This window comes from Lepidochelys olivacea (genome assembly GCF_965140295.1).
Source record: "Lepidochelys olivacea isolate rLepOli2 genome assembly, chromosome: 6".
Lineage (NCBI taxonomy): Eukaryota > Metazoa > Chordata > Testudines > Cheloniidae > Lepidochelys > Lepidochelys olivacea.
In genome coordinates this window covers 67,943,845-67,965,017 of record NC_140416.1, presented here as the reverse complement: position 1 = coordinate 67,965,017, position 21,173 = coordinate 67,943,845, and the positions used below count along the sequence as shown (strand labels likewise).

The window sequence follows — 21,173 nt, the reverse complement described above, 5'->3', positions numbered from 1 at the left end:
TGCAAACTAGCCAGGATAGGGGCTGGCTCTGACAGTTTAGTATTGGTTGTCTTTGGGAATAGAATTGTCTCATGAGCTGTATGTGGTCATTGGGACACCCTGTATTGTGCATTTAGGGGGTACATGTAGTCATTGTGAATGCTGTGCCTTTGCTGCAGGCGCCAGAGCTGTAGCCTGTCATTGAGTGGACAGCTGTGTGGTGTATTTTAAATTGCATGTAACTCCCCCAGAGTCTGTGAGAGCTGGAGAGATTTACTACCTCAGACCCCAGCAGAGCAGAAGGATTTGTTTCCTCAGAGCCTATCAGATATGGGGAAATCTATAACCCACAGTCTGCCAGGGTTGTCATTAGAAGTACAGCTCTGTTGTGCAGAAGTTTTGTGTATTTTCATTCAGAATCCTGTGGTACTGTTGTCTATTCAGGGATTGTGTCCTGCTCAGATGTGGCACTAGGTGAGAGACACTACCAAACTTTCTGCTGTCATCTACAACCACCAAAAAGGAAGTCAAGGGCATCTAATGCCTTTAGACTATGTTGCACCCTGTCTCATTTCTTCCACCTTTACACTCAGCTCACAATCAAATGAGAACACCCAGGGCCAGCTGTGCTGCCAGTCTCTGCCCTCAGAGATCCCTCTTACAGATCAAGGAACTAACCCCCAGCCTGCTTTACCCCGGTCCATGCACACCCTGTTCTCTCCTTCACAGTAGCTAGCTTGATGGATCAATGCTTTCATTGCAAACCCTTCCCCACAAAGGATGAGGTGTGGGCAGTGCAGGGCTTCATAATAGTTGAATAAATGAAAGTTCACCATGTTTAAACACAGGACGGCAATTACACATCTGACTCCATTAGTGTCTGCAAATTGGGTGGTGGAGGGCAATCCCAAAGGGGGAAGTTGTGTGCATGTTGCTTAACAGTATATATAAATACCTGATGCTTCAGAGGAATTCCACACAGGTCCATGGTACACCTGTCTAATAGCACAATATACAAGGGGGAAATTTCCTTCCTGAGCACCGCAGGAGATCACCCTATGCCCAGAAGCATGGTGGCTAATGTTCTTGGTAGCTTTGACCTAGTTATTCATAGTTGTATAACCATCTAATTTTGAATACTGCTGAGCTATTTGTCCTAGTGAAATGCTACGGCAATGAATTCCATAGACTTGCTGTGACTGCATAAGGAATCATTTCCTTTGATCTGCTAATGTTGCTACCTTTCATTTCAATAGAGTCAGAACAAAACTAGGGCCAAACTGTCGAAATAGGCATCCCAGAGTTGTTTTCATTAAACTCTGCAGCATTTTATACACAGCTCATGTCTCCTCTTACTCTCCTCCTTCCTATGTACAAAACATGTAACAGTCCTCACTGCACAGGATCACTGTGTGGCACACACCCAAATCTGGATCTACAGTATAGAGGAAGCATGGGCTAATGGTTAGAGCAAAGGGCGGGGGTCAAGAGACCTGGGTCTCTATTCTGGGGTCTCGCACTAGTTTTACAGTAGTGCAACTCCACTAGCTACAGTGGTGTGATAAGGAGTAACTCCATTGAAAGTGAATGTAGTCAGGTACCTTCCTTCCCTCTCCCCATTCCTGGTTCTGTAATGGTCTCTGTGTGAGACTCTGGCTAAGTCACTCCCCTTTTCTGTACCTCAAATCTTCCATTTGTAGAACTGGGATACCATCACCTACTTCACATAGGATTAAAAAAAAAATAAGCTACAGACAAGGAAGCACTTCTCTATCTTCAGTTTCCACGCTCTGTTTTGCTCACAGGGTGTGTTTGCAGCCATCTAGTAATTGCACAAATAACTAATCCTACTCATGTTTTCCTGATGTATTGCCACAGATCCCCAGTCCAGCACAGAGTGACTGAGCTGGTTCTTCCTTCTTCTGGCCTCCAGCACAGACTGACTGAGCTGGTACGTGCTACCTTTGCCAGAAAGTTGTGGACCCAGTGATGAAAGATGTGGAGGGAATGCCAACAGGACCAAACTAGGACAGTTGAATAGACAAGAAGTTGAAAAATAATTCACTGACATCATGTAGGGCCAAATCCATACCTTGTGCATCGCCACTGACTTCAATGGAATTAGCATCTGGATGAATTGTCCAGAGGATCAACTTTTCCAAACACGACCTAAGAGTCTCACGCAAGATGCACATTTGTATATGCAGCTGCATCAGGGTTGAGTATTGCATGCACAGTCATTCACAGTAGCCGTGCAAGCGGGAGAAACATATGTGCAGCCATGCCTGAAAATCTGGTCCACTGTCTCCTTTATGGAGAAAGGAGGCTACATTTTCACCAATGTTCATTTTCCAGAATGGGGGCTACCTAAGGATAGGATGGAATCCCTTGTTCAGCCCTGTTAAGTAAGCCAAGGAGAGTCTCTTGAATAAGCCCAGAATGAATTTCACCCTTCAACTCATAATGAAGAACCGTATTGTTATATTATAGTACCATCCTTGATCAAGATCAAGGCCCTGTGGTGCTGGCCACTGTATAGACACACAGACAGTTCCTATCTCAAGGAGCTTATGTTTTATGAATTTGTAGTAATGTATACGGGGAGGCAATGTAGTTTAGTGGATAGAAAACTAGACTGGGTTTTAGGAGACGTGGATCCTAGTCCCAGCTTTGCTGCTTGGTGACCTTGAGGAAGTCACTTAATTTCTCTGCCTTAGCTTCCTCATCTGTAAAATGTGGATAATGATACTGACCTCCTTTGTAAAGAGCATTGACCTCTATTGATGGAAAGTGCTGCGTAAGAACTTGGTATTATTAATTATTATTCCAGGAAAATTCTACTACCCTCGCTCATATTGAATAGTACTTTACTCTGCGTGATCTCATTAAAATCAAGGGGACTACTCATGAAATAAGCTTACTAGTCAATATAAGGAAGGGTGGCAAAATCTGGCCTTCTGTTTTTAGTGGTTATTATTTATTACAGCTCCTTAACTGTGGATGATTTACAGCATAACTAAAAGACAGATCCCTTCTCTAAGAGGCTTACAATTTAGCATAGACACAGCACAATTGGTGACAAGGATGGGACAGGTAAAGTAAATGAGGTTTGCAACAGTGAGGGACCCTGATGTAAGCTTCTGATATGAACACCTCATTTTTTTTTTTTTTCTAACAAAACATATTCCAGGTCAGTAACTGAAGGAGAAGAGAGGCTTGAGCATGGATAGGAAGGAGCCAAGTAAGGATGCCTGGCTCATAGGATCAAGGAGGCTATTCTGGGCATGGGGCCAAGTGACAAAAGGGGCTGAGATGCTAATCAGAGAGATCAGGTGAGCCCTCCTTGCTCTTTTTTTAAACCGCTCACCCTGAGTCTTTGCCAGGAAGTTCCTACCAACTCATGTCCCACCTCTGTCAGGCTCAGGTAGTTTAGAATGTCCTCATCTTGGGATACTCACCTACTGAAAGGTGCAGAGAAAATGATGTGCTTAATTAGATGAGACCTTTTCATTCCTGATGGAAGTTAAGTGACACTTCTTTGTGTGTGGGCTGCAAACATAATTGTTCTTTAGTAGAACTGTAGAGAGCCCAGTACATCTGCACCGGGGGAATCCCAGCAGAGGACAAGGAGTTGATTTTGTGTTTTAATTTTCTTGTGTTTCCTCTAGAAAAGAGGGAAAGAAAAGACAAGCAGGGCTCTGACAGAGCCAGATTCAGTGGCTGGAACCAGGCCAACATTCCTTTTCCTTAGGACTTCCCAGGCGGTCTCATTGCTGGTGCACTACAGCCTGATGCAAATCTATTGCCATGGTGTCACTAGTACTATTTTTCTAATGAGCAGTATGACAAGCTACCATGACCTTTCCATTCAGGTGCAGGGGCAGCGAGTTATATCTCCATGGGGTGCCTTAGCACCAGCAATATTCAGAGCCCAGGGGCCCAGCTCCACCAATATTTCGGGCCAGGTGTGTGTCGTCCGTCCGTCCGTCCCCCCCCGGGGCCTCCTCTTGCTGCCCCCGGCCCTCGCCCTGCACCTCCCCAGGCCCTGGAGCAGAGCATCCCTGCCGGTGCCTCTTCTGTGCAGCTCCATGCTGCCTCCCTACAATAACTGCTGTTGCAGGGTCCTAGTGCCCCCCCATCTCCACTGCCAGGGCACACTGACTGAGCCTGCCCTTCTACCTCAGACCCTTCCCTTTTCCGGCGGGACCCTCCACCAGCACAGGGGGCCCCCCCACGCCCTCAGTCACCACTCCTGCCCCATACTGGGCAAGGAGGCGGCCCCATCCCTCACCCCCAGTGAGGCTACAGTCAGGGGCAACAGCAGTGGAGGAGGCGCACGCAGCACCCACCGGCACCCACCAAGGAGGAGGCGAGGGAGATTCCTGGACCTGAGGGGCCCTAGGAGCACATGCAGTGACAGTGGTGGGGGTGAGTGTACTGCTGGAGGGGCAGGAAAGGGGACTCCTCCTCCAGAGCTTGCTGCTGCCGGCAGGGAAAGGGCGGTGGGGGGGGGCCAGAGTCCTTTCTGGCCCCGGTCCCAGAGCAGCCTGCCTGCACCCCAAACACATCCCCAGCCCTGCCCCACTCCTGAGCCCCCTCCAACACCACAAACCTCTCATCTCCAGCCCCAGACAGAGCCTTCACCCCCTACACACCTACTCTTGCCCTGAGCCCCTCCCAAACCCCTCATCTGCAGCCACAGCCCTCACCCCTGCACCTCCTCCCTCTGCACCCCTGCCCCAACCTAGGGCCTGCACCCCAGACCTCCTCCCCCACCCAAACTCCCTCACAGAGCCTTGGGCAGGTGGGGGGTGGAGTTTGGGCAGGGCGGGTTCTGGGTACCACCAAAATTTCTACAAACCTGCCACCCCTGTTCAGGTGCTATACATCCATTTCTCAGTCAATGCATTACATATGGGATGCATCACATATAACTCAGAGTATTGCACTCATGTGACTCCACTGGGAACAGTATAGTTTCTTCTGATTCCTTTGGCTTTTAACACCCTTCATAACAGTCATCATCCAGTACATTAGTAGCCACAATACATTCAACACTGTTCAAAATAAAAACAATTTCCTTCATGGACAAAAATGGGTGAAGTTTCATGGAAGTTTTACTTCCCACAGTGAGGGCTGCACAGAGGTCAAGAGAGGTGTGGCCTAGTGGCTGGAGCAAGGGCCTGAAAGGGAAGAACTCAAGCATTTTAACTGCAGCTCTGACACTAATTCCCACTGTAGCCTTAGGCATGTCACTTAACCTCTGTTTTCCTCCATCTTTAAAATGGAAACAACACTCCCCTATTTCTCAGGGATGTTGTCAAGGCTAATTCCCCACTCTGGCACTTGAAGGGCAGAAGGTGGGGGCCCGCAAGGATTCTAAAAATTAATACTGGCCACTCCAGGCTTGTAACCTTGGGAGTTTAATACAGCTTTTCTCTGACCTTGGATTGGTAGATGCTGCCACCACCCAAGTGCAGAACCCCTTTGAGAGCCCAGGAAGCCACACTTGGGAATTCCTTCCTGTGGGGTAGCCTGAAGCCCTTTCACACACACCCCCGCCTCCTCCAGGGAAAAGCTGAGAAGAAAAAAAAAATCAGTTGTTGTCACCAGCTAATTAAGCCACATGTGCACAAACCTCTTAAGACACAAAAATCCAATTCTGTTCTTAAAAAAGGTAAATTTTATTAATAAAAAAGAAAATACACATCTGGGAACTTAGGCTATTACTAAATTTTAAAAGATCAACTACAAAGATTAAAAGCATTAAGAATAGCTTTCTTGAGGCCTAGCTTAAAAGTTACAAACGAAACAAAAGCACCTGGGGTTAGCACAGAGGAATCCACAAGCCATAACAAAATAAAAGGGAAAAACCTAATCACGTCTTCCTAAACATTTCCTGATCTACTTACATATCTGCGGTTTTAAATGAGTAGTTTCTAGTTATGATACTGAAGATTTTTTCTTACCTGGCCCAAGCTTCTTACAGCATAGCTCTGCCCTGTTCGCTTCTCTAAGGGAGAACAACAGGCAGACAAAAGGGGAGTCTTTGTTTCCAATTAAAAAGTTCTAGCCTTCCCATTGGCTCTTTAGGCCAGGAGCCCACTCACTTCCTTTTACCTATGCACAGCAGAGAGACTTTTTAACCCTTTACACGTAGAGCAATTAGAGTACAGCTACCAAGAGGAATTTTATAGCTACTGGCTGGCTAGCTGCCCATAAAAGGGAGTTTCCCCACCACCCCCTTCATTTATCACAGATGTAGTTAAAATTAGTTAGAGCAAGGAAAGTCCCAAGTATTATTAGGATTGGAAGAGATCAATACAATGCCAGAACAACAATGGTGGAAGTGGCTCAGAGTCAATGCCACAGCATGGACAAAGTCTGGATTCCATGCTCACTTTTGGCCGAATTCATACGACTTTTATGGAATATCAATATTAATTTCAAACACCCCACTGTCAGCCCTGTTACTTCCCTTTGCATCATGTGTCTTGTTGAGCGTGATGGGGATAAATGGTTCTGCTGTTCCAGGTCCTCAGAAATGTGAGAGGGGCCATATGGCTTGATGGAGGGACTTGTAAAGGAACTAACTAACAAAAGAAAAGAGCCCTTGTGTTGAGTAGTAAACAAGCACTATTCACTTGCTGTGCTCTCAGAGGGTCTCCAGGTAAGACACTAGGCAATTACATATCTCCTGTTGATCTAATTTTTCTCACCTGAAGGCACCATTCTGAAGGAAACAGAATCGGATAGATTTGTTCATACAAGTAGCCCACTGGCTTTGTCAGTCTGTGGGATACTTGTAAGTAGCTGAACCATTAATTTTATCAAAGGGCACTGAGCTGGTTTCCCATCAAGCTGTCTGGAGTGGCTCATGAATGTGAGTACCAATCTCATGCATGTCTCCTCTTCATGGATGTGGGGAGAACACTCAAACTCTTTTGTCCTCTGATGTTCCACAATGGCTTGTCTAGTGTCTATGAGCCTTCTTTTGTTGGGCAGATGACATTTCTTGTGGAAAACTAGTATTTTACACTTGGTAATGCTTCTCTCCTGTCTGTGGGGGTTTATAGTTTCAGAGCAAACAGTAAAATACTACCTTATAACATGGAATACAGGTAATATAAGTGAAGTGAATGCAGGCAGCAACTCACAAGCATATCAAAGTCTAAACACATTTTTAGAAATCTAATACCTATTTTAACAATGCTAACACATTGGTGTGTCAGACTGGTTTCCAGCTATGCATTTGTCAGTGATTTGTTAGGCCGAGAGGCCTTGGCATGAGCTGGCACCTGGTCTGCCAGCATCACATCCCCATCTTCACTACACTTAACTCAGAAACCTACACAGAATCTTTCCTGTTCGTTTATTTTTGACTGTTAGATGTAGATCTGTCCCAGAATTGTTTCTTGGGTTGCAAGCATTTGGGATTGTTGCAATAATCCTTCCTTGTTAGTCGAGATACAGGATACACTGGACTTGGAAGTGAAGTGCCACCTATCAGGCAGTGGTGCTGAAACTAAGGGTTCTGCCGCAACCCCAGCTTGAAGTAGTAATAACAAACACCAAATACATGGTTTCCATCATCAGCATCCCCACTATAAATATTATTCCAGCACCCCTGGTATTAGGCACCTATCATACCCCGCATGAAGGGTGAGGAGTTGAGCTTGTATTTGGCTTGATCTTCCCTCACAGGAAAAGATCAGATACACCAACCAGCAAGCTGGCTGAGCCTTGAGTGGCTAGAACTGGTCTAGTTTCTTTTGCCCTGTGACTCCTGGGGCAGTCTTATTTCCACTGCTCTGCAGCTTGATGCAATTCTGTGGCCATGTTGATTCACAGGCTTATAGATTCTAAGGCCAGAATGGACCATTCTGATAATCTAATCTGACTTTCTATATAACACGGGCCAGAGAACTTCTCCAAAATAATTCCTAGAGTAGATCTTTTAGAAAAGACAGGTTTCAGAGTAGCAGCTGTGTTAGTCTGTATCCGCAAAAAGAAAAGGAGTACTTGTGGCACCTTAGAGACTAACAAATTTATTTGAGCATAAACTTTTGTGAGCTACAGCTCACTTCATCGGATGCCTTCAGAGGAAAATACAGTGGGGAGATTTATATACACAGAGAACATGAAACAATGGGTGTTACCATACACACTATAACGAGAGTGATCAGGTAAGGTGAGCTATTACCAGCAGGAAATAGTTTTACTTTGTGTAATGACCCATCCACTCCCAGTCTTTATTCAAGCCTAAGTTAATTGTATCCAGTTTGCAAATTAATTCCAATTCAGCAGTCTCTCGTTGGCGTCTGTTTTTGAAGTTCTTCTGTTGAAGAATTGCCACTTTTAGAGATTGAAGTGTTCTCTGACTGGTTTTTGAATGTTATAGTTCTTGACGTCTAATTGGTGTCCATTTATTCTTTTAGGTAGAGAAAAGACACCCAATCTTGATTTAAAAATTGCCAATGATTAAGAATCCACTACAAATCTTGGTAACTTGTTCCAATAATTAATTATCCTCACTGTTAAAAATGTACACCTTATTTCCAGTCTGACTTTGTCAAGTTTCAACTTCCAACCATTGGATTGTGTTATGCCTTTCTCCGATAGACTGAAGAACCCATTATCAAACATTTGTTCCCCAGGTACATACTTTTTAGACTGTAACCAAGTCACCCCTTAACCTTCTTTCTGTTAAGCTAAACAGATTGAGCTCCGTGAGTCTATCACCATAAGGCATGTTCTGTAATCCTTTAATCATTCTCATGGCTCTTCTCTGAACCCTCTCCAATTTATCAACATCCTTCTGTATTTGGATTCACTATTCCAGCAGCGGTCACACCGGTGCCAAGTACAGAGGTAAAATAACCTCTCTGCTCCTACTTGAGATTCCCCTTTATGCATCCAAGGATGGCATTAGCTCAGAGGTGGGCAAACTACGGCCCACGGGCCACTTCTGGCCCGCAGAACTGTCCTGGCCGGCCGTTGAGCTCCTGGCCCAGGAGGCTGTCCTTCCTTCCGCACCACCATGCGGCACAATGCTCTGGGTGGCGGGGCTGCAAAGTCCGGCCTGACCCGGTGCTCTGTGCTGCGCAGCGTAGCTGCTCTCCTGGTGCAGCCGCACTGCCAGCCACCGGTGCTCCAGGCAGCACGGTAAGGGGGCAGGGAGTGGGGGTTGGATAGAGGGCAGGGGAGTTCAGGGGGTGGTCAGGGGCATGTATAGGGGTCAGGGCGGTCAGAGGGCGGGGAACTGGGGGCACAGCCTCCCCTAACCAGCCCTCCATACAATTTCAGAAACCCAATGCAGCCCTCAGGCCAAAAAGTTTGCCCACCCCTGCATTAGCTCTTTTGGCTACAGTATCATACTGGGAGTTCATGTCCAACTGATTATCCACCATAACCCGCAAGTCTTTTTCAGAGTCCCTGCTTCACAGGACAGAGGTATTGTCTACATTCTTTGTTCCTAGATGTTTAACTTTATATTAGTCAGATTAGAACTTATATCATTTGCTTGTGTCCCGTTTACCGAGCAATCCAGGTTCCTCTGTATCAATATGATCCGTGTTCATTATTTCTCATTTCCCCAACTTGTGTGTCACCTGCAAACTTTAGCAGTGATAATTTTTGTGTTTTCTTCCAGGTCATCGATAAACATTTTAAATAGTCTAGGGGCCAAGAAGCAATCCCTGAGGGAGCCCACTAAAAATACATCCATTCAGTGATGATTCTCTGTTTACATTTACATTTTGAGACCTATCAGTTAGACAGCTTTTAATCCAGTTAATGTGTGCCATGTTCATTTACATTGTTCTAGTTTTTTGTAATCAAAGTGTCATGTGGTACCAAGTCAAATGCCTTACAGAAGTCTAAGTATTACAACACTATTACCTTATCTACCCAACTTGTAATCGCGAAAAAAGTCAGATGGGTTTGACAAGTTCTATTTTCCATAATCCCAAGCTGAATGGCATTAATTAGATCAACCTCCTTTAGTGCTTTATTCATTGAGTCACTAGTGTGTCATTACTGCCATGACATGATGACCCTTCCTCTCAGGTGCCACACTTCTCTCTCAGTACATTCCAGCATGAGCATTATGCAATATATTATGGATATTACATGTTCACATCATGACACCAGTTTTCCATTATGAACAGTCCAGTTTCTGATTCCCTGGGTTATTAACACATTCATCCTCCAGGAGTACATCTCTCACCAAAGCTCACTCAGAAACAGTTCTAAGGTATACATGGGGAAAATGGCTGAAAGATTGCCATGGAATTCTATTATGACCATCTCTGGGAACAAAGCATTTCTGCCTGCAGAATTTCTGGCCACATGAGATCAAGTGGGGCTCAAGCCTGATGGTCTTGAGAACAAGGTATAAAACATACACCTTTTTGATGCCCCTCCCCAGGATCAATGCTTATTTAAAATATATCCTACATACACAAGGTCACTCTGACCTGAAGGAAGAGAGAGAGAACACTACCATTTTGCTCAGCACATAGCTACAACAGCAATAAGTGATATATAAAGCCCTAGGGTTAGATGGGCAGATTTGGGTAGGTTCTTATACCATGTCCATCTCAACCTTGAGCCATACCACCCAGGGTTTCTCTTTTGCCCTGAAATTTATTCAAGCACCTCCCCCTACATGTATTTACCTACCCACCATCACATCCATCCCTTCCCAGCCCACTCTTCCATTGCCAAGCCATTCCCAACAGCTCACAGCTCAGTTATCCACCCTCATCTATTACCCCTCCAAAATCAGACTTCCCCTGCTCATACCCACTGCCCTCTTAGATTTTTTGTGAGGTGAGGGAAAGGATAAGGGCCTAATTCCCAGCTCTGTGCTATTCTGACAGTACATAGAGGTTTGAAAGTTGGCTTACCTAGCCAATTAAGGGGTAAGAAGAATATTTGGTTGATATAGAGCTGGCGTAATGGCTCTATATAACCTCCTACTGCTAGTAAACAGGGGAGGGCACACCAGAAGGGGGAGAAAGGGTTTAGCCAGGACATCCCTTCACCGAGGGATAAGATTGCCACCTGGCCAGTTTTTGACTGGCCTGGCTGGTTTTCCTAGTACTTCACCATGTGCGGGTCAGAAGCAGTAATTTGCCAGGGTTGTTGCTCTGTGGCCATGCACGCAGCAATCTTAATTAGCATTTGTGTACATCATGGCTGGGAGTGTGCCATGGCTGCCTGGCGGGCACCCAGGTCCCACTCTGTGCATGCAGCATTCCAGGGGCAGATATAGCCAGTGAGGAAACAGCACCCTAGTCCCACTCCCAAACCCATCCAAGTCTCACGGAACTTTCCAAGAGCTGAGCCTCTCCCCAGGGTTCTCCAAGCCCTAGGATTTTGCTTTACCCACAGACCAGCCCTGCCTCCCCTGGGATCTGCTCCCACCCATCAAACAGCTGGTTTTTCTGTGCTTCAGAAGGGGCAGCACTACCCAGAGACTTGTGGCTGCTGAAATAGCCCCTTGGGCATCAGAGTGAAACCCGGCACACCCCACACACCCCACCAGCCCCCGAAGCGGGGAAAAGCAGAGGTGGGTTAGAGCCACACTACTTTTACTCCCCCTTAGCCAGCTACACCTTGTGTAGCTTATACTGTGGCTGAGGATCTAGCCCAAAATGTCTAAAGTCACAGGTAGTTTTTAATGCTGGACTCAGTGCTTTCCTGACTAGGGGCCAGAGACCCAGATTTGCAGAGGTATTTAGGCGTTGCTATCCTCAGTATCGCAAGTCTCACAGATTTAGGAGCTTATGGGGTTGTGTTCACACACAGTGCTGCAGCTGCACCGCTGTTATGCTTTGGTAAAGATGCTACTGTGTTGACGGGAGAGCTTCTTCCGTCAGTGTAATTAACCCACCTCCCTGAGAGGCAGTAGCTAGGTCGATAGGAGAAGCTCTCCCATTGACGTAGCACTGTCCATGCAGGGGGTTAGGTCAGTATAGCTGTCTCTCAGGGGTATGGATTTTTCACACCCCTGAATGATGTAGTTATACTAATATAGGGCTGTAGTGTAGACCTGGCCTATGCCTCTTTTTAAAAAAGGGAGTAGGAGACAGAACCCCTTCTGAAAGTTAGACTTTGGCCTGGTCTTCACTGCAGATCTGTATTAGTACATTGCTCAGGGTGTGAAAAATCCACACCCCTGAGTGATGCAGTTAAACAAACCTATCCCCTCAGGGAAGACATGCTAGTTTGGTGGGAGAATTCTCCCATCAACCTAGTTACCGCCTGCCGAGGAGGTAGATTACATATGCCAACAGGAGAACCCCTCCTGTCAGTGTAGATAGTGCCTTCAATGAAGCGCTACAGCAGTGGTGCTGTAGAGTTTTAAGTGTAGACAAATCCTTAGGCATTGCAAGGCTGAGTAACTGCAACACCTAAATACCTACAAAAACTTGGGCTTTAACCACTTGCTTGATTTTAAGCATATGCTTATGTCTGGCTTCAATGGTATGTCAGTGGGTGCCTAAGTGATGTTCCGAATAGAGACCTTTGACTTCCATGACCCAGCTTTAGTGAAATCTCAGCTCTTGTCATTTTTGTTTGGTTGGTTTTGGGTGGGGGGTGCACCACGCTGGCTTTGTCATAACATTCCACAAAACCAACCCACAAGCTGGTGTCACCATCAGTCCACATTCAAAGAAACGTAATTAGAACATAAACAAAAGATTTTGGCCTCAGCCTCCAGTGCTAGCCCTAGACTTTAGGGTTAAGGCTCCACCAAACAATTCCCCAGCTAGCATGCCTCCATCCCTAGCCCCAACACCCCCACCCTGCATTCCAAACTAGTTCCCTGCTGAGACCACAACACTTTTGGCAATGGCAGAGGGCTGTGGGATTTTTGGCTCATGAGTCTACAGTGTAAAAATGGATGAGAAGCGTGACCCCTTCAGAAAGGGGCTCGTTGGAAGGTGAGAGCATTTCTGTCTGCCTTTACTGGGAGCTTTACCTGAGAAAGGACTGCAGGGTTTGGACATCTTACTAGAAAGAGTCCAATTTATTACACCAGAAAGAGGGTAGACAACCCACACATTAAAGCCTATAATGAGCATCTGTTGCCTCCCACAGGTGTTTGTGAAGCTTAGTTAGTGTGCAAGAATCTTGAAGGAAAGGCGCTGTACAAGCGCACAGGATTAATCATCCCCCCCAGGGCTTGGAGGATAGTGGCTCACATCTCTTTTTGAAGTCAGAGTGGTATTTTATAACAGGCACAGGCAGCCGGAGGCGGGAGCCCTTGCTCAGAAGAACAATCTGTACCAAGCTGGGTTTCACACTGGAAGTGATTCCAAGGCAGACTTCAGATGAGAGGTGTAAAGTGGAGCATCCAGCATCGATGGGGCTGCAATGAGCTTATCTTTTCCCTCATGTGGGGAGGAAAAAATACCAAGCAAGAAGTTGACTAAGCCAGACTTCATGCTTGGCACTCGGCCAGTAGGACTGCCTGGGCCGTTTGATTGGCAGCGCTCTCCAGCCTGATGTAATCCTGAGGCCACGTGTCTCACTGGTACCAGAGAATAGCACAGTGATGATCTGTCTGCTCACATATTACCTGCCAGTGGGATCATTATGTAATAGTACAAATATCACATGTTCATATTGTGACTCGGATATTCCATTGTGAATGGTACAGCCACTTGATAACCATCATCCTCCAGAACATGTGCTACCAAAGCACACACAGGAATGGTCCATAAAGAAAACTAGTATTTCCTTTGCAAGCTATGTGCAAAGTTTCACAGGGGAGGGCTGGGGAATTTCCCAGAGTCAGTGCTGCACAGGACATGATGAAATCCACACGTATCATGTGAACCAAGGATCTCTTGGGCACACCCCAAAGCAAATCCACAATAGGTGCTTTTAACATGCAACTAGCCCAATCAATCCCTCCCCTCTGAGATGGCGGGGAGGGGAGGGGGACAACTGCTACTGTTGCAATTTAGAAAGGCGTTCTTTACAAGCCCTTTTCCTGTGTTGTACTAGTTACCGGGGGCCCTGTTCTCCATTGTTGTACACTTTGTGTAGTTAGTTACACCTTCAAGGGACCTCAGGGAGCTGAAATCAAACTCATTTATCATAGGCCACCTCACAGCCATCAGATTGTAACTTTAGTCACTAGCACCCTGGATCATTTTGCTGACAATTAGCTAGCTACTATGCAATGCACTGCCAATCCCAAGAGTTAACTACTGCCCTGATCAGAAGGGCAATAGACTGTCCCCTGAAAAAGTTTCCTTGTATCGGGGTGGGGGAGGAGACGACAGACTCTGCAGCTGTCATTTCATATGAACCATCTGCAAGGCTATGAATTTAGGCTTAAATAGAGACTTGGAGTGGCTAAGTCATTATGCAAGGTAGCCTGTTTCCTCTTGTTTTTTCCTACCCCCCCCCCCCCAGATGTTCTGGTTTAACTTGGATTTTAACTTGAAGAGTGGTCAGTTTGGATGAGCTATTACCAGCAGGAGAGTGAGTTTCTGTGTGTATGGGGGTGGGGGGATGTGAGAACCTGGATTTATGCAGGAAATAGCCCAGCTTGATTGTCATGCACATTGTGTAAAGAGTTGTCACTTTGGATGGGCTATCACCAGCAGGAGAGTGAATTTGTGTGGGGGGGTGGAGGGTGAGAAAACCTGGATTTGTGCTGGAAATCACTTTAGATAAGCTATTACCAGCAGGACAGTGGGGTGGGAATAGGTATTGTTTCATATTCTCTGTGTATATATAAAGCCTGCTGCAGTTTCCACGATATGCATCTGAGGAAGTGAGCTGTAGCTCACGAAAGCTTATGCTCTAATAAATTGGTTAGTCTCTAAGGTGCCACAAGTCCTCCTTTTCTTTTTGCAAATACAGACTAACACGGCTGCTACTCTGAAAAGGCTATGAAACACTCTGAAAATAATCTTCACTTTATTCAACAACAGCCATCGCTTTACCTTCTCCCACCTGCAATCATTCAATCCAAAGCCTACATGAGGTCTTTTCAGTTCATATCTTTACAGCTAAAAAGGTGAATTCATAGCTGAATAACTGTATTTGTCCTTCAGTTCTTGATTGGGTGGGAAAAGAACATGCAGCTGTGTGACAGGGTGCTGTGCTCTGCAGTTGGCCAGCACCTCCTCCTGGCCATTCTGGGGGTTAGCTTCAGGAGGCTGATACCCTCTCCCACAGTTGAATACCATCTCTGTCCTTCTTTCTCAGTCTGCAGCACCTCTCTTGCTTCACAAGTTGCTGCCACTTCTTTGCAACTTGGCCCTCTGGCCAGGCCACTATACATGTTTTCCCCATCCACTGTACAAAGGTCCTTCTTCTACAATCCTAAGCAATCTTCCCATTCTCTGCCTCATAGTGCCACTCCCTCAGCAACTGGCAGGTGAGCCCAGGCCTGCCCTCTACTTCAAGTTCTGGCTCAGGGACCCTCTAATCAGGAGCCAAGGTCTTCTCCCTCCTAGACCTTACTGCCTTTCCTTGCCATTTGGCACTCCCCCTCTCTTCGTCTGCCAGCCTCCCAACTTCCTCCTCCCAGGGAGTAACTGGGGGCTACATGTCTCTACAGCCACCAAACACTCCTTCCTTCTCCCAGGGAGTGACTGCAGGCTTTCCCAGCAGCTCCCTTTGCTTCCCATTTCCTGGCTTTATAAATCCAGCTTGTTTCTCCTCCTCAGCTAGGCTCCCTCACTCAGTCAGGGGATTGCTTAGTCATGTGATTCTCCTCAGCTGTGCCCTGTCTGGTTAATTAGCCCCTTCTCAGTCTGCATTAACCCTTTCAGGGCAAGTGTGGGGTGAACACCCCGCCACAGGCTGATAGAAAAATCCTTCCCATTTAGTGTCTCTCACTCAGCCAAGGTACAGTGTAGTGATACTGCTAGAATTACACTTCCAAACCCATTATATCCAGCCCACACCATCTTCCAGGGAAAGGCAGGGGTGTGAGCGTGTGTTTGACTTGATGCAATCTTTTCCCTATGGAGAAGACAGGGGAAAGCGAAGTAGAAAATGACAACCAGATTTAGTATCTGTAACCAAGCCCATATTGTTCTTTCCCTACCATGCCCTGGGTTATGTCAGTACCAGCATTTTGCAGTCTGATGCAAACACATGCCTGTTTACATTTCCAGTACCATTTTCCAATGAACACTATGACATGCCATGATGATCCTTACATTTCTGTCTTAATACACTTCAGCACGATCATTACAGAACATACTACGTCCACATGGTCATACTGAGAGTTTGGTGCAGAGACAAAAATATACAGAGGATGCAACTAAAGTTTCATAGAAGTTTTATTTACCAGGCTGGGAACCACACAGAGGATGCACTGAGATAGTGTCACAGGGTTGGCAGTGTAACAAGAAGTGCTCCATTCTGTTTATATTGAAATAAAATGGATGTGCTTTTAAAGACATTGTGCTCACAAATTCCACAGCTGCAAATGGGAACTTGTGCTTTCTATTTCCTCATTCCACACTGCCGGTGAGGGGCATTCCTTCATAATTAAACTAAAGAGATTTGATTTTGGAGTGGTTCACATTAGTTAACATAAGGAAGACATGTTGATTTACTTGAAAACAAAGCTCCCCCTCAATAACATCACAAGAACAAACTTGGAGACTCATAGACAACACATCTGTGATTACTGCAGCTGTTAAAGTCTTAGAACCTCTCTCATTACAGGTATTAGATCTTCTAAACCATAAAGAAATGGGCTTTCACTTGTATTTGAAAACAAACTCCCCAAGGGATATCACAACTCCTGAATTCTATCTACTGAGACATAGACATACCCAATATCAGGACATAAGAGTCAACCCAGTGAGCACATGCTTAGAGCACATGTTTAGAGCTCAAAAGCTTTTCACTGAAGGCACAAATTCCAAAGCCTTCTTTAAGGAATGAGAGAGAAAGCAGGTGTTTGTACAACCTGGATCCAAAGAGGAAACATGTCACCCATGTTCCACTTGGAGACCCTGGCAAGTTACCTATCCTTTAAGCCCATCCCACAGAGTTTCACACACTTGGTTACAGTTTCATGTCAGTTTTAGGATCAAATGAGGGTCCCCCTGCCTGTTCAGGCTGACCATTTATACCAAGAGCCCTTTCTTTGTTTGCTGGGCCTCTTGAACCTATTCTGAACCTGTATAGGCAATTCCCGGGGCCGTGGGAGAATTCCCCAGAGTTGTTTACCTGTCCCAGAATTTGAATTAATTACACCACACAGATTTTAGTTCCTGGTGGAAGTTCAGTGACCATTCCCCATGGAGCTATAATACAGTCCCTAATGCACACAGATATCAAAGCATATACAAGCATAGGCATAATCCCAGTGCCTACGATAGCATCTGGCATACCTCAGTCTAACAGTCTTTTGACATTTCCACACTTCCAACATTGCACATCTGTCACATCCTTATTCCTTTATATATGCTACATAAAACCAAAAACAATTTGATAGCTTAAAGTTCTGAATCCTATCTGTAGTCACTTAGGATCCCTTGACCCTTAACCTGTATCTTCCCAGATTATCTGCAGAATTTGTTACACTCGAGTTAGCTGACAAAATATTGAACACATTGGGTACTGCATCCAGCTACTCACTCACTTGTGTTCCTTCCAGCACAGTCAAATGTTATAAAGCAAGCAAGACATGGGATAGTTTATGCAAACAATGAAGGGTGTGGTAAGGTACAGGTGAAGGGATCCTATGAAGGAGCAGCTTCCCTCTGCTGTCTGGATGGTTATGTGCCTCAGTTTCCCAGCAGTTGTCTACAGTCTCCTTGTGGTGGCTCAATGACTTAGTGCTTTAGCCCTCTGATCAAAGCAAAAGTCCAACCCTACACAACAAATTTTCTCCCCTTCGTGCAGGGGAGGTTCTTTGCCTGCGCTGGCGTCTTGACCATTTCGCTTTCTGGCAGAGGCCTGTGGGCTGACACACTAATCTCCCAGCACTAAATAAAACAGCCAGGCAGTTGTGGACCCTGCTTGCCAGGGGCACTTATACAGACTGCCAACAGAAAAGCAATAGTACTAACAAAACAAAGGCAGCCACTACTACCAACAGTCGCTACAATTATGCAGAACTGTACGCTACACTCCTACTCACACCCAGCTTTCTCCCCCTTACTGCCTCCCCTTTATATTTCCCCTGCTCCCTCTAGCAAGTCAGGGTTAATTGTCTACCATTAGGGACTGGGACATGGGCAATCACAGTGGTTGTAGCAGGAGTCAGTAGCCAGGAATAGGCATCCAGGGTCAGAGCCAGACTTAGAGGCCAGAGCCAAGGGTCAGAGCTAGTCAGACATTAGGGATCAGAACATGATTATCTGTAGCACGGCAAGACAGAAGGTATCATAACCATGGGCAAATGCTTTGACCATTAACCAGCTAATACCCACCTGCTGCAGTCTTCAGAGCAGGTCTGCTGATCCTCTCAGCCAATCGGAGGGTTAGGCCAATCAAGCAGCTCAGCTGGGGCTCAGATGTACTCATTAGACTGCTTGGGGTAAGGGAGCAGGTGAGCAGTCTAGCTGCAGGTCCTTACCCCTGACATCTGCTGCATTAACCGTTTGAGGGCTGAGCTTGCACCCCATCATAAGGCCTTTGCCACTTAGCTGCAGCTCCGCCCTCCAGGTGGCACAGATGAGGTATGGGAGAGCTGAGGCCCTCCCTCCACTCTGGGCTCAGGAAGCAACTGTCTCCATGACTTAAATACTCTAGCTTCACTTTCCCCTAGGCCACTGCTTATGTTGCTCATCTCCTCCTGGACCTTCCCCAGGTCTCTCTAGCCAAGCCACTCATGGGTTCCATCCCCAGCTCGTTCCCTACAAGGAACCACCCCAGCACCCATAGAACTTCCCCAGCTTGCTGTTGCTCAGGGACACTGCTGCTGACCCTCCCCAGGACTTGCTTGAGCTCATTGCCAGTCCTTCTGTAGGGGAACTTTCTTTATTTTTCAATTTTTACAGTTATCCCCTCATAGCCATCTTGGATTTCCCTTCGTTGTTGTTGGGAATCCATGTTTGGTGCCCTTCTTCCCCAGCCTTTGGTGCCCTTTTTGCTAAAGGCAGGGAAAGAGGCAGGCCATGTGACTAGTAATCTGCCTAGTAACAGTCCAGTCCGCCAGTCACACAGGGCTGCCCATCTGAGAGGCAGACAGGTATCACACTAAGGGTTGCTGGGGTAGGGTACATACCTGCATGCGACGATAGCGGTCCATCTGCTGTCCTTTGGTTCCAGTTCACACACGGACATGTGACGGCGCGGGGAGGAAGGTCTGCAAAGAGAAGAACAGAATTGTCAGCTTACCTGTCTGGAGGTCCCAGCCTCAGGAGCCTGCTGTCACGGCCTGCGTCTAGTGCTCCGTCCTATCATGTCGGTGGGCGTCTGTAACCAAGCTGCAAGATATGGTAAAGAGGCATCTAGGCTCCGATCACTTGTCCTGTATATAGTTCTGGGTCAGGGCTTTAAGCCCCTGGTTGTTACAAGGGCTGAAGCCAAAGCCTGAGGGTTTCAGCCCTGAGTGTTGGGACTCAAGTTACAGGCCCCCTGCCTGGGGCTGAAGCCCTTGGGCTTCAGCTTTTCCACACGCCCACTCCCACGCCCTGGGTCAGTGGGGCTTGGCCTTTGGCTCAGGCTTCGGTCCCCCTCCTGGGGTCGTGTGGTAATTTTTATTGTCAGAAGTTGGTCGCAGTACAATGAAGCTTGAGAACCCCTGGCTTAGAAGATCCAATATCTGTCACGAGAAATGTTCTGTGGCTCTAAGAGCAGAAATAATTGTAGACATGTTGCACCAGATCCTCAGCTGGTGTAAATTGACATAGCTTCACTGAAGTCAATGGAGCTAGGACAATTGACACCAGCTGCGGATCTGGCCTATTATCCTAATTGCCCATACAGGCCAGTTAGTTTTAGTGATGTTACTGGAATGGAGTGTTCTAATTTTCAAATAAGTCAACATGTGGCCTTCTTTAAATTAACGAAGACAAATCACTTCAAAATCAACCAGCTCTTCAGTTCATTATGAAGAAATTACACTCAGGAACTGTAGAGTGAAAACATATAAAGCACAAGTTCCCATTTTCATTCACAGAACCTGTGATTTCGAGAACTGCTCAAACCCATATAGATAAGGCCTCCGAGAGTGCCAGGACATGATCAGTGCCCGGAAGAGATGATCAGTTAGATACAGTAAGCACTAGGACACAGGTGTGGTCTGGCTGACTGAGAAATAACAGTTCCAGGACAGAGTAACTATCATTATGTGGCCAGAGCAACACTGGCATGTCCAAGTAGTCCATGGCCTATAGAAGCAGTGCTGAAACTGCATTGATTCCTGGGTGTGAGAGAGGGGGGAAGAAAATCGTGGAAAAAGTACAACAATCGGGACATTTTTTTTATAGAAGCGAACAACCTCCAAGAGAACTTTAGATGATTTCCAGGTAAAACACTGAGATGTCAGTGACTGTTTGACACAAGGGATTGCTAATAGATTACATGGAGTTTTTCATTATTAGATCACCAGTCAGTTTCAGGTTAGGTTAGAGGTGATTATAATTAATTACTAGCTGAAGGCGAGTCACGTGATCTATGTTGGTCTCAGGCCAGTTCTTGGACCCACACGCAATATCACAAAAACTACACACTCCGCTGTCACTAATTAGTACCTCTATTAGCAGTATCAATGAACAGACTCAAGGCAGGCTGCATCAGCAGTCTCAACTCCCCTCTCACTCTTATGGGTAGATCCCGCAAGTTATTAATTATTTATTATTTGTAGTGTGCTAACAGCCCACAAGGCATCATTAAGATGGAAGCACAGTGCCAGGACAGCATGGGAAGCCTGCCTCGCTGCTTTGGGCATTGGTCACTGGTGCTGTCAATCAGCACGTTACACTAGCACTACTGTTGCTACAGTTGGTTTAGAAAAAGACGCTGGGACATCACCAGTGAACCTTTGCCCTTTCTTTTTATTGTTCCCCCCTCAGGACAGAGTAACATTGATTCAAATGTATTTGACTGTACACCTAAGTCAAAATTCCCAATGAACGTCTGTTCCCTTTGCATGTAGCCCACATGCCCCACCCTTCCCCACTTCATTTTATATCATCCAGTCCTTTATTCAGAAGCCTTGGCAATATCTTTCCCGCTTGGTTTGTTTA

At 46.3% G+C, this 21,173-nt stretch overlaps 1 long non-coding RNA gene across 1 annotated transcript in view; it reads left to right on the top strand.

Moving 5' to 3' along the window:
- Positions 1–21,173, top strand: part of LOC311522065 — a 33,094-nt gene that overhangs the window by 6,494 nt on the left and 5,427 nt on the right. Inside the window, exon 3 of the long non-coding RNA XR_014712050.1 lies at positions 19,252–19,421. This is a non-coding gene — a long non-coding RNA (uncharacterized lncRNA). The remainder of the gene's footprint in view (positions 1–19,251; positions 19,422–21,173) is intronic.